The sequence below is a fragment of the Gallinula chloropus genome (assembly GCF_964237585.1).
Source record: "Gallinula chloropus genome assembly, chromosome: Z".
In the NCBI taxonomy this organism is placed as follows: Eukaryota; Metazoa; Chordata; class Aves; order Gruiformes; family Rallidae; genus Gallinula; species Gallinula chloropus.
In genome coordinates, this window is record NC_140089.1 from 42,222,140 (window position 1) to 42,238,731 (window position 16,592).

Genomic DNA, 16,592 nt, shown 5'->3' on the forward strand with positions numbered 1-16,592 from the left:
TTGGTGTGAGGGAGGGAAAAGAGGAAGGTGAGTGAAGAGAGTGGGAGAGAAGGGCTGTCAAACAGAAAACACTCATTTGGAGTGTTTCTCTGCAGCTGAAAAATGAGCGCTTCTCCCTAGGTCTATTTATTATGACACTGCTTATCTAAAAACAATAGTTAAAAAGAAAATGTCGCATTATTCAAGCTCTAATGCAGCGTGTTCCAGCCTACTTAGAGGCACTGGGTTTGTACTCCAGCAGCTGTGGCAGGTGGCATGGTTTCCTTCATAAGTCAAAGTGTTTGGATTTGTTTTGAGCTCGGAGATACAGCCGGCCAATGCTTTTCCTCCATGTCTGTCAGTGGTTGTGTTGGTAGCACTTGGGATCAATGGAGTATCCCAGACGGCAGCTCTACAGACTGATAGCTGTAAGCTGCTCAGAGTAACAGCGAGGCAAGAGGAGGGGGTATGATTTTGACTGCACAGGAGGGAGGCAAGATGATTACAGCTCAGCATAGTCAGTTGTACTGGCTGCTACTGTGCACTGCTGTGAGAGATGTGGCTTGAGGACAAGGATTGTTGAGAGTCCCTTTATTTACCATGTCAGGAGGGGAAGGGAAAATAGTATTAGAAGCCAAATTGTTGCAAGTGAAACATAGGCAGCCTTCTCACACCACACTAAATTTTATCAACTTTGCCTTCTAGATCAGGCATTCCTTTTTTCCATGCCTAGCGAGAGGAAAATTTCTGATCCTCTCACACAAACTTGTATACATTGGCCTGGGCCAGTCTGCAGTTGGAAGAGTGTGAGCGTGCCTTTACAGGCTTGGATTACCATGAGAGTTGTGGAATTGCTTCATATCAACTAATCCCTTCCCTTTTCCCTTCCCTTTTCCCTTCCCTTTTCCCTTCCCTTTTCCCTTCCCTTTTCCCTTCCCTTTTCCCTTCCCTTTTCCCTTCCCTTTTCCCTTCCCTTTTCCCTTCCCTTTTCCCTTCCCTTTTCCCTTCCCTTTTCCCTTCCCTTTTCCCTTCCCTTTTCCCTTCCCTTTTCCCTTCCCTTTTCCCTTCCCTTTTCCCTTCCCTTTTCCCTTCCCTTTTCCCTTCCCTTTTCCCTTCCCTTTTCCCTTCCCTTTTCCCTTCCCTTTTCCCTTCCCTTTTCCCTTCCCTTTTCCCTTCCCTTTTCCCTTCCCTTTTCCCTTCCCTTTTCCCTTCCCTTTTCCCTTCCCTTTTCTCTTCCCTTTTCCCTTCCCTTTTCCCTTCCCTTTTCCCTTCCCTTCCCTTCCCTTCCCTTCCCTTCCCTTCCCTTCCCTTCCCTTCCCTTCCCTTCCCTTCCCTTCCCTTCCCTTCCCTTCCCTTCCCTTCCCTTCCCTTCCCTTCCCTTCCCTTCCCTTCCCTTCCCTTCCCTTTTCCCTTCCTTTTTCCTGAAGCTGAACACCCATCCACCTGCAGACATTTCAAAGAACCCAGCTAATTTACCAACAAACACCATATGTGAACTGAGTTTTGTGCAGCCTCACACCAGTTCTAGGTATGAAAAAAAAAAAAGCAATGTGATGCAATTGAAGTCCCTGGAATTGTACCCAACTGGAACGCACCAGGTCAGAAGGGGAACACCCAGGAAAAAAATGAAAACAAATGGATAGCTGGATTTTTTTAAGCAGAAGACAGTCGTGAGGCTGACTGTACGTGCCCCATTAAAAAAGCACCCAAGAAATCAACCCCATTTTCCAGACCCAGGTGCTTTGTCCCACCTGTGTAACATTTCATCACACTGTTGCAATGGTTTGTGAGAGGAGACTGCTGAAGAGTTTCTTGAGGACCTAAAAGGATACATGGCTACTGCTCACTATGTGGTAACACTCACTCCTGACATCATTTATAGCAGCTTTCCCTTAGGCAGTCGCCTAAAATAACCAGTGACATTTATATAGCACCTTTGCCAGCGCACTTGACAAACCATAGGTGGAGTCCAGGGAAAACTCACTTGTCCCTGAGTTGCAGCCGTTGCTGGACTGGCATGAGGCAGCTATTAGCAGAGGCAGAGTGGGGTGGAAGATGCCTGATGTCCTCTCCGTTGCCCACTGGTAGGTCATGAGGAAACAGCTTAAAGCTCATCAGGGGAAGTTCATATTGGATATTAGGAAAAGGGTTTTTTCACTGAGAGGGTGGTCAAGCCCTGGAAAAAAACTCCTCAGGTAAGTGGCCGTGGCCCCAAGCCTGAGAGTGTTTAGAGGATGCTAGGACACCACTCTTAGGTACATGGTTTGACTTTTAGGTTGCCTGGTATGGAGTCAGGAGTTGGACTTGATGATTCTCGTGGGTCCGTCTGACTCAGATATGCTATGATTCTCTGACTCTAAATTACAGCTAGTTAAAAACTTTAAAAAAAAAAAAAAAATAAAGGACCCCAAGCAAACTAAAAGTGTTGCAAGAAAAGTGTTATGCGTTTTCTTCATGGAAAAGTGAAGCCATCCACCCTTTCACTTTTATCCTGGTGTTGGAAGAGAAGCAGGGGAGACAGAAAAACCTCAGATAATGGATGATAATTCACTGTTTATGCAGAAAATTTGATGTTAGACAAATTCTCGTCAGGGAGCTTTCTCATGACTCGGAGCTCTGTGCTGAAATGACTAGCTTCCTTCCCACATGAAGGGCACTCTGGGCATCACCCTGGTTGAGGTGGGTGGCACACATCCAGTCCCCTGTTCTGCTTTACTGGGAGTTGTCTGCTGGCTGTTGCCGTTGTTGCAGGCTAGTAACACTAGCCATCAGATACATCCCCATGTGTCTCTTCTTTTCCTATCTTGTTTCCTAGGCTGCAGCCTCTTCCAGTGTGAGGATTGCCTTCTCTTCTGTGTATGCACTGCCTGGGACTCTCTGAGATCCTTGTGCTTTACCAGAACATAAATAAGTTGTGTCCTAGTTGCTGGTTCTAGAGATCTAAAAATCTGTTTTACAGTTGATTGTTACAGTAAACTTTCACATCAATTGTTTATGGTGGGCCTGGGACTCTTTTTTGTTGTCTTGGTGGTTAGGAGGCATAATATCAACTCTGACAATCCTATTCTGGTCAAGCTAGAAGATCTTAAAAGCATATTTGATGTTGCTTTCTATTGCATTAACTACAACTGTGACTTCAGTTGGAATATGGGATTTTATACTATGATGTAAATCATGTCTCTTTTTTTTTCTGTAATGGCCATAACGGATCAATTATTCCACAGTTGCTCCTAATCAAATATTCAGATAATGTCCTCCTTTGAAACCTTGGAAATTTTTCTATGAAGATGCTTTAACTTAGCTTTTGCCCCTTATTAAAATACAGTTGATAAATATGCTTCTTTATGAGACACTTTGATACCTATGGATTAGAAGTAGGAAGTGCAACTATTACCTTTTATTTAGACATTCATTTATAAACCATGAAACATTATTTCTGCTAAAGATTACATAAAGGCCAGAAACATGTTTTTAACTGGTCTGCTTCAGGAAATCTGAGATCGAAAGACAAGCTAGTGTGAAAGCCTGACACGTCTATAGATATTCCAAAATCCAGAATGCTTACACATTGTGTCTCATTATGCAGAATCATGTATAAAATGAGGAATGTCCCTGAGGGGTATCATAATGTTTGTCAGTTGCTGTTTGCTGCACACTGTGATGTTACTCTTGGAGGTACTAGAATCTGAGGAGGACTTAATGTAACCGGGAGGCTTGCAGGAGTTTCCCAGGCAGAGCTAGAAACCTAAAATATTAAGCTCACTCTGAGCCTCTAAACATCCTTCTAATAAATAGATTATCACAACTGGAGTCTTATTTCTCCTTTTCCGAACCCAGTTTCTGGATGGGTGAACTTTGACAAAAGACTGTGTCGCAGTTGAAAGCCTTCTCTAGACATTGTTATGTGAATAGAGGGCATAGAGCAAGTGCGTAACCATGTCTCTCTTTATCTTTCAAGTGCATCCTTGCTCATCAGTTACAATAACAGGTGGTGGTAGTTGTGGAAGTGTGGTTGCTGTATGGGATTTGAAGCCCTGTGCATTTTCTTGTTCCGTTGGTTAGGATACACATGCCATTTTCAGTGAATGGTGGTGGCTGGAGGTACTTGATGAGGTCTAGGAGCTAGGAGATGTTTCCATTAATTTACACCAGTGCCTCTGTTTGCATTTCTATTCCAAAGCTCGCTTTCTATGAAACCAGTAAAAATATATTTGCTTTTATTACACACATTGTTTATGTAAGGATTTCAGACAAAAATGGTGTCGGCGAGGTAAATATTTTGCAAAAGTTAAAGGAAACCCTGAGATTTACTAGAAACAGTGTTTTTCAAGGTCCCCTGCTACTAAAGAGTTTTAAACAGCCTTTTAGTAACCATAGAAAAATCTATGATTGTTTACATAAAAGCATTTCAAGCTCTTCGTCTGTTATAAATTATGTGTGGTGGGTAGGTATGTTAATGTTTGCAGTAAATCTCTTCATCATGGTAAGATAAAAGGAATATTTATAATTTCCCTAAAACGTATTTGGTTTTCAGTAGAGAAAAGATTATGAAGTTATTCCTCTAAAGAGGACTATATTTCTTGCAGTTGTTAAACCGCTATCAGCTGTATAAAACCCGTTAGCCTCTTTTAGTGTTTCACCTATCCGGTTGTCCTTTCAGTTGCATGCAGATAAGCTACACATGAATGACACGCATAAGCCAAACAGTTTATCTTGAACAACAAAAGAAAAAGGTATCATTTCAATTTGGAGGCTCCACGTGTAGAGCCTCCGTTGTCTGTTGTCTTTTTTCTGATGGCCTGTTTAAGGACAAATTCATTTTATTTTATTTTTTTTTTTTAACAACTGAAACACCACAAGGTAATTCACAAAGCTAAAGCCAAATAAAATTATTTTCTGTATGAGCATCTGTTAATTTTGATGGATATAGGTTTGAGCTTGTGCAAGGATGGTCTATGTGTGTCCCAGCCATTAGTTTGTACATGTGTCTGACAGTCGAAGAACATGATGCTCCTTTGTTCTGAGAAGAAGTAGCAAAATCCTGAAAATGTTGTCATCTCTTTTTGAAGATGCAATAGGTTTTTAACCTGCCTCCCTCTTTGCTGCAGGCAACCTTATTTTTGCAAGCTACTGCCAGGAATAGTATTTTCTTCCGGAAAAGAACATTTTGTTCCACTTTGCTTTGCCTTATTTTCCACGGGACATCAGTTTTACTGAATAAAACCCCTTCACCAGTGCAAGCAGCTAGCTACCTGCAAAATGGAATGGTGAATATAACTGTGAAGAACCTCCCAAGGCACCAGTAAGACCACTGGGTAGCTTGTGAAGAGTCCTGACACCACTTTGCCATTTATCCCAAGCAGAGCAATTAACGCTGCCAGATAGAAAAACGGTGCTGGTATTTGCTGTGGCGGCTTTTTGTCATCGTGCCTTAAGACCAGCATTGCCCCAGTGACTGGTGATGTACTTACCTCTGCTTGGACTCTCCTGCACTTTGCAGCTTTAGGAAAAAAAAAAAAAAAAAGAAAAAAAAAGCTGCTATTTGATACTGATGTAATTGACATGGTAACTGTTCTCAACAAAATTCTTTTGAAATGAAAAATGAGCTAGATCTCTCAAGTTGGGTTCTTTTACATAACACATAAAAGGTGACTATGTATAATAATGCAGTAGATGTGTTCACTCATTATGCTATAATTCATTTCATGTCCTATTGTGATGTGCCATTCTGTTTAATATCTGTAACTTGCTCAACTGAAGCACAAAAGTAGCAGAGCTGTAATGCAACCATTCAGAGTGATAAAGGATGATATATTTTTCTTAAAGGGACAGTCCCTTGATTTTCATCTAGCCTTGGCATGGGCAAATTACCTTTTACTTCCATGTATTTTTGCTTCAGGAGAAAACCTCAGGTCTAGAGCCAAGATGAGTTTGTACAGTTAGGCTTTGTAGTTGTACTTTTTAACAACTTAGCTTCTACGGCTCTGCAACTAATACCTGAGGTAAGAGAATGCTTTTGAAAAGCACCTCCTTTGAATTGCAATACGAACAGTCAGCCCACCCCTTCCAACATGACCCAACTTGTTTTCATCTTCACCAAACAAAAAATGGTAGAAAAATACTCTGAGCTTTGATTTATTTTCTTTAAAATAAGTCATATGTGAAGTACAGCATAGGTGGGAAAGATGATAATAAAACCCCCTTTTTCTCTTATGAACAGTATGCTGCTGAAAGGTATGCTCAAAAACACAATCCATGTGTTAAGTAAATATGTATCTGGAAATGCAAAGAGATGGATCTGGAGACTAAAACCAGTACACAAAAAGCTAGGGCTGTGCTCTCCAGAAAATAGGTGAACATTTAATTGCGATCAACAGCCAGGATAGATTCCTGATACTACAAATAAAATATTACTACGACTGAACCAGTTGTAAGGTGGCCAACAGTCTTCAAGATAGCTCCATCTGTACAATTTGTCAGGAAATACTTGAAATACAGATTACAAAAGGAGACACAGTTAAAGAAGGAGTTCTTTGTTTAAGTCAAAAAAGGCTGGAATATGATTTTTCTGTTTTTCTGCTCTTCCCTTTCAAATGTCCAAAGAAAACTGTCAGACAAGTGTGGCTTCGAAGCTGCCTTTCTTTCCTAAGCATCTGTGCTTAAAGAAAATAATACTGCAGAAAAGCTTAAGTAGATAAAGACCTCATTTGGTCACTTCTCCCTGCAGTATTGTCAACAGTCATGTTTTAATAGGCTATTTTACTGTCACTTTGTTGTTGCTCTTTGGTTTTGGTTTTTTTTTGTGCGTGGTGATGGAAAGAGAGGAAGAAAAAGAGGAACTTAAATAGCTCTTCTCTAACAGTTTTCATGGAGGTGTTCTTTACTTCAGCAGAAGGAGAAAGGATAAATGCCACTTATCTGATCTTGTTCCCTGAGAATTCCTGCCAAAGGTCTTAAAGAGCGTAGTTTGAGGTTTATCTCAGCATTCAGACATCTACTTATTGATTATGATACGGTGTTTTGTTGCGTGCACTCACCAAGATACTTAACCTGAAATGCTTTTAGGTCAAATCAAGTAATTCTCAGAAACAGCAGAAGATCAAGAGCTAAGTCATGCAAAGCCACACTTGTGGTACAAGTGGCTGGAGCTTATGAGGATTGAATTTGGCCACACTACACTTATTTTAAAAAGGGTATTTCATAATTTTTGTTGTCCTTTTCTTGTGTTGGGACAATAGGGACCTAGTGGTTGCTAGTGATGAGTGATTAGGTGAGCTTGAGTGGTTGTGAAGAAACGCTAAGCAATCTTCCCAAATATACAGAGGCATGCTTTAGAAGTCACACTGGAATCCTGGTAAACCTAGCTGCTTGAAATCACGAGTTACGAGCATGTAACTGGCTCATGTGTTGCAGCACTAATCTGTCCATTGCAAGAGCAATAAACAAGTGTAAAAGGTAATTTTCTATCTCAGTTTGCTCTTCACCATAATGGAAAGAACCTCTTTTCTGCACTAAAAAAAAAAAGAAAGAAATTATTCTGATGAAGTCTATTCCTTACTAATCCACAGTGGGTGTGAAAATCACTTGGGGTTTTGATTTTCAGCCAGTATTTCTGGCTGGGACTGACTGTTAGGGGAAATGCAACGTGAGAGCAAGAAGAGGCCAACTGGGTGAGTGGTACCTGGCTCTGGTGCCATTTGCTGCCACTTTCAAGGAGACTTTAAACTGCAAGAAGGCAATGGAGAAGGAGGATCATCTTGCAGCACTTTCAAAGCTTCAAAAGCTACTGCTGACAGGTGTGCAAAATTTAGAGCAATGTATTACAGCGTCTCATCCCTAATTTAGAGCTAAAGCATGTTTCCAAGAATGCGCTGACTGTTGCAGAAACCACCAGGACAACGCTGAGAAAGCTCTTCTCAGCGGAAGCAACCATGTTAGAGAAGAGCTCCTGCTATGGGCTTAAAATCAGTGCTGGCTGCCTGCCAAGGGGCAAATGTTTTTGGCAGCTCAGGAAAAGGATCCACAAAAGGAAATCTGTTACCACAAGAAAGACTAGCACTTGCCCCTGGAAATATATCCTAGTTTGTGGAAAACCAATTAAATACAGTCACTGAGTCCTTTTAGTGTTTTTGGCTTGTTTTTTTTTTTTATTTTATATTTTATTTTATTTTATTTTATTTTATTTTATTTTATTTTATTTTATTTTATTTTATTTTATTTTATTTTATTTTAATTTTTCATGGATTCCATTAACAACATTTCAAAGTGTAAAAACTTTATTTTTGCTGATGAGAAAGAATGAGATTCTTCAGACTTAACTGTGGTCATGCACTGTTTTATGCTGTTCATACTGTCTAAAAATATTTACAATATACTCTGGAAATGAAATAAATACTCTTTTACCTGAGTTTGGATTGTTACTAGTTTTTTAAAAAGTATTAGTCACTTATAAGACATAAGAAGTATTACTCACGGTAAGACTTAATTAAAAGAAAGCAATTAGTGGGAATAGTTTCAAAGGCACTCGGCCACCTCAGTCCCATCAGTTTACAATGGATAACTTGGCAGTTGGAGTACCTTACTAAACTGTGCTTTGAGAGTGTATCCCTCACTCCTTCTCCCATATCAGGAAAAGAGTGGAAGGTTGAATGGCTTCACTTGAACTTTTCCAACCTTTTGGTCTTTAGAGATACAAGAGATCCCAGTCTGGATGGACTTCCAGTATGCCCTAGGGTCTGGATTTACTCTGGGCAACAGATTTCTTTACTCATTATGATTGGGCTTGGGGGAGTGTGGGGTGGGGGAATGGGGGGATGTTTGTTTGGTTTTATTTTCTTTTTATTTTCAGTTTGTTAGTTTTGCTTGGGTTGTTGGTTGTTGGGTTTTTTTTTTTTTCCAGAGCCGTATGCTGTGTTGCTATATCGCATTATTGAATTGTTCTTGCAGTCTGGAAGAGAATTATTAGACATTTGGGTAAAGTTGACAGACGCTGACTTGGTTTTCTTTGGAAAGCTGAACTGTACCAGGCCAGTTGTGTGGTCTGAAACCATGTTTCCATGAGAAGTTAGTAAGTGTCTTTAACTGCTTAACAGAGATGTCAAGTAAGATGCATTACAGATACAGGCTGCATGTGATAAATAAAGCTGTGTGCAATTCTTGGTGGCAGTGATACTCCTTCTGACTGCTTTCTTAAAGGATAGGTTAGATACCTTGGATTTCTCAAATCATAGGAGGCTTAGTGCTCTTTGGGGGTATCTCATGCCAGGCATGTTCCCAGTCTTCTGTGACTGCCTAAAAGTTTTGACCTTTTGTGTGTGTGTGTGTGTGTGTGTTTGTCAACTTTTATACACATTTTTAGGGTTTCTGATGGCTGCTTTTTGCTTTTGACTATTGGCAAAAGTCATCAAAGGTTTTTTTAAGGTATGACCTTGCTGAGATGATTTATTTCTACAACCTAGCTCTCACTCAGACAACTCATGTATGTAATGATGTAATTTTATTGTCTTGTGAGAATAATATAACTTGTGTATGAAATGAATTTTTTTTTCCTTCACTCTTCCCATCCTATCACTCTCTTTGAATCTTTGGAAGCTTCCAGAGCTTTCTCTTCTAGCAGCCAGATTACTCTTCAGAAAACCTGATAATCAAACTGGTTAAATTAACAAGAAGGAGCACCTACAGTAGGTGAAGTTCCTAAATACTAGTTCAGAAGAAGTCTGATTGCAGTCTTGAAGTTTAGGTTGCTTTACAGCAGGTAAACTGGGGGTGTGTGAAGGAGATGGGTCTGGGACGAATTTCTGTTTGTCAGTCACGTTCTAGTTGGGGTTTCTGAATTGACCACAATCCAAATTCTCTAGTTGCTTAGAAGGGTCTGTTGCAGGATACATTTCTATACTGGTTGAGGTCTAATTTGAAGATTTTTAGCTTTCCTGAGACTTTTGCCTGGTTCTCTGGTTCAATCTTTTTGCTCCATCTGTTGCAAAATGGAAGAGGAAGTGAAACATTTCAGAGAAGAACTGTGTCTTAGATATCTAAGTCCTGTAAAGTAGTGTCACTTGAAGTTCAGGTGAGCCTGATGTGATAACAGTTCTTAAAACAAAAGTCTGATATTAATGAGAAAAGTTAAGTATCAGGATTTTTTCCTTTCTTTCTTTATGTTGGATAAAGGAGAGAAGAGATTTCTTTAAGTTGGAAAAAAGAAGTGGCTTTGGTTTTGTATCTCTTATAATAGAGAAAGGTTTGTACACTTTTTCTTAATAGGAGTCATACAAGGAACAGCTTCAGAAAATCACACAAGTATTTATTTTGATCCCTTTCTGTCCAGAAGATCTGTACTTATATGTGAAGGAAGATTTTATATGTTCTACAGAACTTGTCCTTTTACACATCACTTAATTTGCCTGGCAATTATATTTGTTCCTTGATACTGTATTGCAGTGCTTGTATATGATATGTAAATATATATGTAATCCCTTTCTTAGGGTGGGAGCACCTGAGAGATAACAATCTCCTGAAACTGAAAAGGGAGATAGTAATTTGTTCATTTATATTTGGTAATATAATATTCCATAGTGTGAGTATCCAGAGAAGATATGCTCAGGACTAGTTTCCCAAAGGTCCTGTATACCTGAGACATCATTGATAAACTTACTATTGGGGTTTTTTGGGGGCTTTGGGGTTTTTTTAGTATGAAGAATTCTTGGATTTCAACAGGTCTTTTGAGTGTTTATGTGGCACAGATGGCTGAGGTGATTAAACTGTGTAGTCCTGAATGCTTATCATCACTGCTGTTCTTGGGATTGCAAAACTCAAAAGCAAATGGATGAGCAAAACTGCTGAAACCTTCTCTAGTACTTGTATAGAGTGTGACATTCTGGGAATAAGATCAATTTTCTCCTGATTTGGTGAATAACTATAAGTACAGTTCAGAGTTCAGAAATCTTAATTTATCGGAAGTGCAGCCCTGTTCTTTTTCAGTTCGAGAAAGTGTTCATGACTGTTGAAACAAGAATGAAAAATATGGCCATGAAGCAGATGTTACTTATGCCTGCAAGACCAAGAATTGTCTAACACTGAATATAAGCTTGTCAAATCCCCATAGATACTGTGTTATTTCTGAATGAAAAGAGTGTGGATTGGATCTTGAGAAAAGACTTTTAAATATTTAGATAAATAGACTTTGTGAATCTTAATATGGATTCAGATGGGAATATTCTTTGAATAGCCTCTTTTTTGTTATTCACCCTGTTTTGGAAAAAGGCTGCCCCTGTGAGCATGGTATCCCTGCTTTGTTAAAATTGCAGTATTTCGAGAATAAAGTAAGGTAGATTAACGTGCTGTACCAGAGATGAATGCTGAGGCAGGGAGGAAGGGATAGGGGGGGAAAGGAGGGACATGTCCTGCAGTAATTACTCCAGTTCTTTTCTCCAAGTGAAGATTGGTCTAAAGGAGGCCAACATTTCTAAAGAATGGTAAAGCCCACCAGTGCCTGTGTTAGCAGTTAACAAGATCTTGAGTATGGATAGTCAAATTAGAAGATGTTTAGCACAATGCTCAGCTACTTCTTTGGCGAGAGGAGCTCTTTGTTTCCAGTAAGACACTGATATGAGGTTTGGGACACAGCATTTGCTCTCTCCATGCCAGGGATAACCTCAAGCAGATTGCTCTGGTCACATTTTGGCAAAAAGCTTGAGCACAGATTTATGTCCCAGTAATGACAAGACATGTGTTTTTTTGGAGCAGAGAGAATGTTCCCGCTGCTACTTAACCTCTCACATTAAAAAATGAGGAAAAATATACCAATCCTTTTCTATCCCCTTTTTTTTCTGTGTGGTCTGCTTGCGTTGCCAGCTTTCCAAGACAAGTATTTTCTTTCTGTAGAAATACATCCTCTTTGTAATGCATCTCTGTCAGGTGAATTGGTTCATCCTATCAACTGTCATTGCCAGCTCCCTAGCAGCAGTGACTTTTCCCTGAAATTTCTTGGCACAGCTGTTTCGGTGCATATTCTCTAACTTGTTTCAGCCAAATGACAGAAAGACCTACTATAGATCCTGGTTTTGGCAGCTAATTTATGTCATTTAGGCTCAGATGAGATGGTCATCCAGGAGCAACAATGTCATCTGGCAAAATGTAGTACTGAGAAGCAGGAAGTAGCTGCATCTTCTACTGGCCCAGCCATCATGTTTTGTAGGTCCAGAGCTCTCTTACAAGCAGGATAAACACAGTGCAGCTCTTTGTAAAGGGTTCCTCAAATAGTACAGCCATATAAAAGCCTGTCATCCTTTCTTCTCTTATTGCTGTTCTGTCATTAGATGAGTAAATTGTTCTTAGTTTTATTTGTAGTATTTATCACAGAATCAGAAGTTTGGAAATGACCTTTGAGATAATTGAGTCCAGCCATACCCATCCTCTATTCAACCATATCCTGAAGCACCTTGTCTAACCATTTTTTAAAAACATCCAGGTCAGTGACTCAACCACCTTCCTGGGCTGCCTGTTCCAGTGCCCAATAACCCTTTCAATGAAGAACGTTTTCCCAATGTCTAATCTGAACCTGCCCTGCTGCAGCCTGAGGTCAGTCGCTCCCCCGTCAACCCCTCCCCCCCCACCCCTCGCCCTGGCCCGTTCTATCACCTGGGCAAAGAGACCAACACCCACCTCTCTACAACCTCCCTTCAGGTAGTTGTAGGTGGTGATAAGGTCTCCCCTCAGCCTCCTCTTCTCCAGGCTAAACATCCCCAGCTCCCTCAGCTGTTCCTCATATGATTTGCCCTCCAGCCCCTTCACCAGCCTGGTTGCCCTTCTCTGGACACACTTCAGGACCTTGATGTTTTTCTTGTAGTGAGGAACCCGGAACTGGACACAGTACTTGATGTGTGGCCCCACCAATGCCAAGTACAGGGGCACATTCACTTCCCTGGACCTGCTGGCTATGCTGTTTCTGAAACAAGCCAAGATGCCATTGGCTTTCCTGGCCACCTGGGCACACTGCTGGCTCATATTCAGTCTGCAGTCAACCAACAACCCCCAGGTCCTTCTCTGCCAGGCAACTGTCTAACCACTTGGCCATTTATGAAATCTCTATTTTTTTTTTCTTACATTTGAATGGGAATTTTTGTTTGTTTGTTTACAGAAGACCTTATAGTTGGTCACATGAGATTCTGGCAGAGTCACATGTTTATTCTTTCAAACACTTAGCCAGAATATTTTATATCTCAAATACATACATATAATTTTTGCTTTAAAGCCATAAGAAGTTATTTGTCAGTCAATCAAAATAAAAATGTCAGAAATGCTAGAATTTTATTTTCATGACTGAAGCTGCCAATCCCTTTTCCAAGACAGCAATATTACATTTTCATTCTCACTAGCTTTCTATGTTACCATTAAAAAATGTAACTCAGAAAATATATATGAGCAAAGCAAAGTTGCATAATTATGTTCTGAAAACTCAGGAAAGCCAGATGCAGCATGAAGAAGACCTCAACCCATAAACAGTCCTTATTACAGTGACATGCTCTTCATATTTGTGTTCTTATTTTTGAGATGGGAATGATAGATGTCTAGGAGGTGTGGGGAATAGATGGGTCGCGCTCAGCTTCTTTCATTCATTCTATCTGTCCTGAAACAGTCCATCTCATTCTTCAGCTGAAGCTCTTCACAGGAATTGGTTTGAAGATTGCTGATGTTTTTTGAGCTTATAATAGACAAGGTCCGTAACAGTCTTGTTTCATGCTTATAAAGTTGCTATGTAAGATCTGAGCGTAATCATCTGCTCTCAAGTTTCCCACAAGCCTTAGCATTCCAGATGGTGATCTATACATAGGCCTGGTTGGCTATCACCACAGCCTTTTTGGTATTGCCAACTGAAAATCATCTTTAGGCAAGAGGTGTTGAAAACCTCTAATTATCTTTGTGCATTTTGCTCCATGTTCTGTTTTAGTGTTGACAAGGCATTGCTGTTGCACGTTTTCAGTTTAGTTTTTAGTTTAAATCAGGCAACCGCATCAGATATTTCTCACTTGTCTCAATGCATTCTTTGCTGTTGGGGTTTGGTTTTGTTTAAATCTTCCTGACAGTTGATCTTGTTCTTAGCTTATTCCCGTTTACAATTTTTGGCTTTCTTACAGTTACCACTTGTGTACAGACATACACATACACTATTTTTTTTTTTAGCTTTGAGGGGATAACTTTTAATTTTAATTCTTTCAAACATGCACTATATTTTGCATCATCTGTGGTTCTTTGTGAAGTTTCCAAACCCTTACACGATGTAGCATATGCTAATTTCAGATCCTTTAGCTCTTCCTCCTCATATGGCTGATTCCTGTCTATTCTAGTCTGAAGCGCCTCCGTATCATAATGGCTGATCATGGAGATGCAAACACGTAGTCAAATGTTCAAGCTTGCATGTGTACATCACAGACAGGCATGAAGAAGGATCTGCTCCAGTTGAAAGTGTTGTATCTATAATAATGGATCATTTTCAATCATCTAAATATTCACATATGTATATATTTTCTGGAAACTAACTTGACAGATATTAATGAAAGTTATTTTCATGTCAAATATAATTTCAGACCCTTGAATTGAAACATTTGTTGTTTTCTTTAATGTATCACCATCTTTTCTTATCTAGAGAAACAGTTACTCCAACGTAAAAATATCTTTTTTTTTCCAAAGAGTCTGTACATAGATTGTGATAAAAGTGAAAGACAGAGAAAGACAAATGTGCTCTATGAGCAGTCCTAACAGGGACCGACAAAGTTGTCCCCTTGCCTGTACTGAGCGTTGTGTCTTTCCTTTACCTCCATCTGGAGGTTCACACCTCCTATACTGATGGAAAAGCTGTTTATCTGAATGTTCTTTAAAATGCTCCAGCCCAAATGCATCAGGTTAGCCAGAACAGTACAAAAATCTGATTCATTTTGGAAATGACGTGTTAGGAAGCTCACCTGGAAAATTTGGAGGGATGGTAGCTCTCAGCAGGAGGAGGTGAGGATCAGCCAGGGGAAGATGAGCACAGCAGCTTTCCCTTCAGTGCGGCTGGGTCTTGTAACTTGGTCATCTCTCTTCTGAGAAAAGGCAACCTCATTGAAGCAGTGTTATTGTTTGGCATTTTTGTAATTTCCACAAATTCCAACAAGTTTCAAAAAAAAAAAAAAAAAGAAAAAAGAGAAGAATTTAAGTGTCAAGGAGTGCTTCAGATAAAAACTGTACACTGAGTTTCTCAAAGGTTAAAGAAATTAATAAGTTAGACCCCAAAATACCATGTGATAAATATTGAGCAGTCAGTACTGACTTCTTTTTATTTCCTTTCTGGTTTCTGCATTGTGCTGTTTGGGCTTGAGCATTTTCTTTTTAGGACACTCTTGGTCCCTTGCGAAAAAATGATTACAAAATACGTATTTCTCTTGAATTTGAGACAGGTTTTAATCCAGCAAGTGGTGCTTAGGTATGCTGACTTAAAAATGAAAAGAAAACAAAGCAAAAAGCCCCTGATTATCAAAGCATTTTCCAGTCTGCATTCCTTTGGTAGGAAAGGCAGAGACACAGGGCAATTGATTGCCTAACATCCTGACATCTGAGTCACCAGTTTATTTGGTATAGGTATAATCAATAGTATAACAATGGTGATTCCAACAGTGTAAGATTTCTCTTCCCTTTCACAGATAGAGGGACATATAGTTGATTGTGTGAGTTAGTTAGTAAAAAGTGTTTTAATTTCCCAGAGCTGTGTGCAGGTGGGTATGGGGATTCTGTATGCTTTCTGGCCAAAAAGTTGAAAGAAGCTGAAAATGTTCATCTCAGTGTTATTAAATTTAATGTGATATTTCCTGTTGATCTGGTGAAATCAGGAGTGGAGCTCTGTGTAAGCAATAATCTATGATATGTCAGTTTACTGACAATAAAACAATCCTTCTATGCAGCTGTAAGTGCTTTCTAAAAGAGAAATAATACGACAAACATCAAAGGGTAAGCTGACACTGGTAAACAATCATCAATTATTTAAAATAATTCAGTGAAAACCAGCAATACCTTCCCAGTTTCAAACACAAAATGTGAGAAAATTAATTATTTCAAATTGTCTTCACCTGAAATTGCATTTTGAGCAGTATGGTTCCTACTTAAAATTAATCTTTATGGAAGCTCCTTTCATTCAATGCTAGTGAGTTGCTTTATTTTGAACTGACTTTGTAGGAATATAAAGGTCAGCTACTGGTCCTCTGTTTCTCCTGGGAAGTGTGGGTGCATACTTTGATGTCTTGGGTTTATAGCTATTCAGCCTTCTGCTGCCTTACCTGTACAAGTTATCCTTAAACAGGGACAGACACAAAGCAGATGGTTTTAGTTTGTAAAGTCCACCCCATGCAATTCCTGTTCTGCAGAGATGCTTTATACACCAGCCCAGTGCCAAGTCCCTGCCCCATGGTAAGATGCAGGCCATGTGGCGTACAGGAGTCCCCCTCTTGGCAGTGCTCTCGGGGGACCCCAGTCCTGGGGCCTGGAGGTTGGTGTCCCTGCCTGTGGCAGGGGAGTTGGAGCTCTATGGTCCTTGGGGTCCCTTCCAACCCAGATCATTCTATGATTCTATGAACTGGGATTGTTTA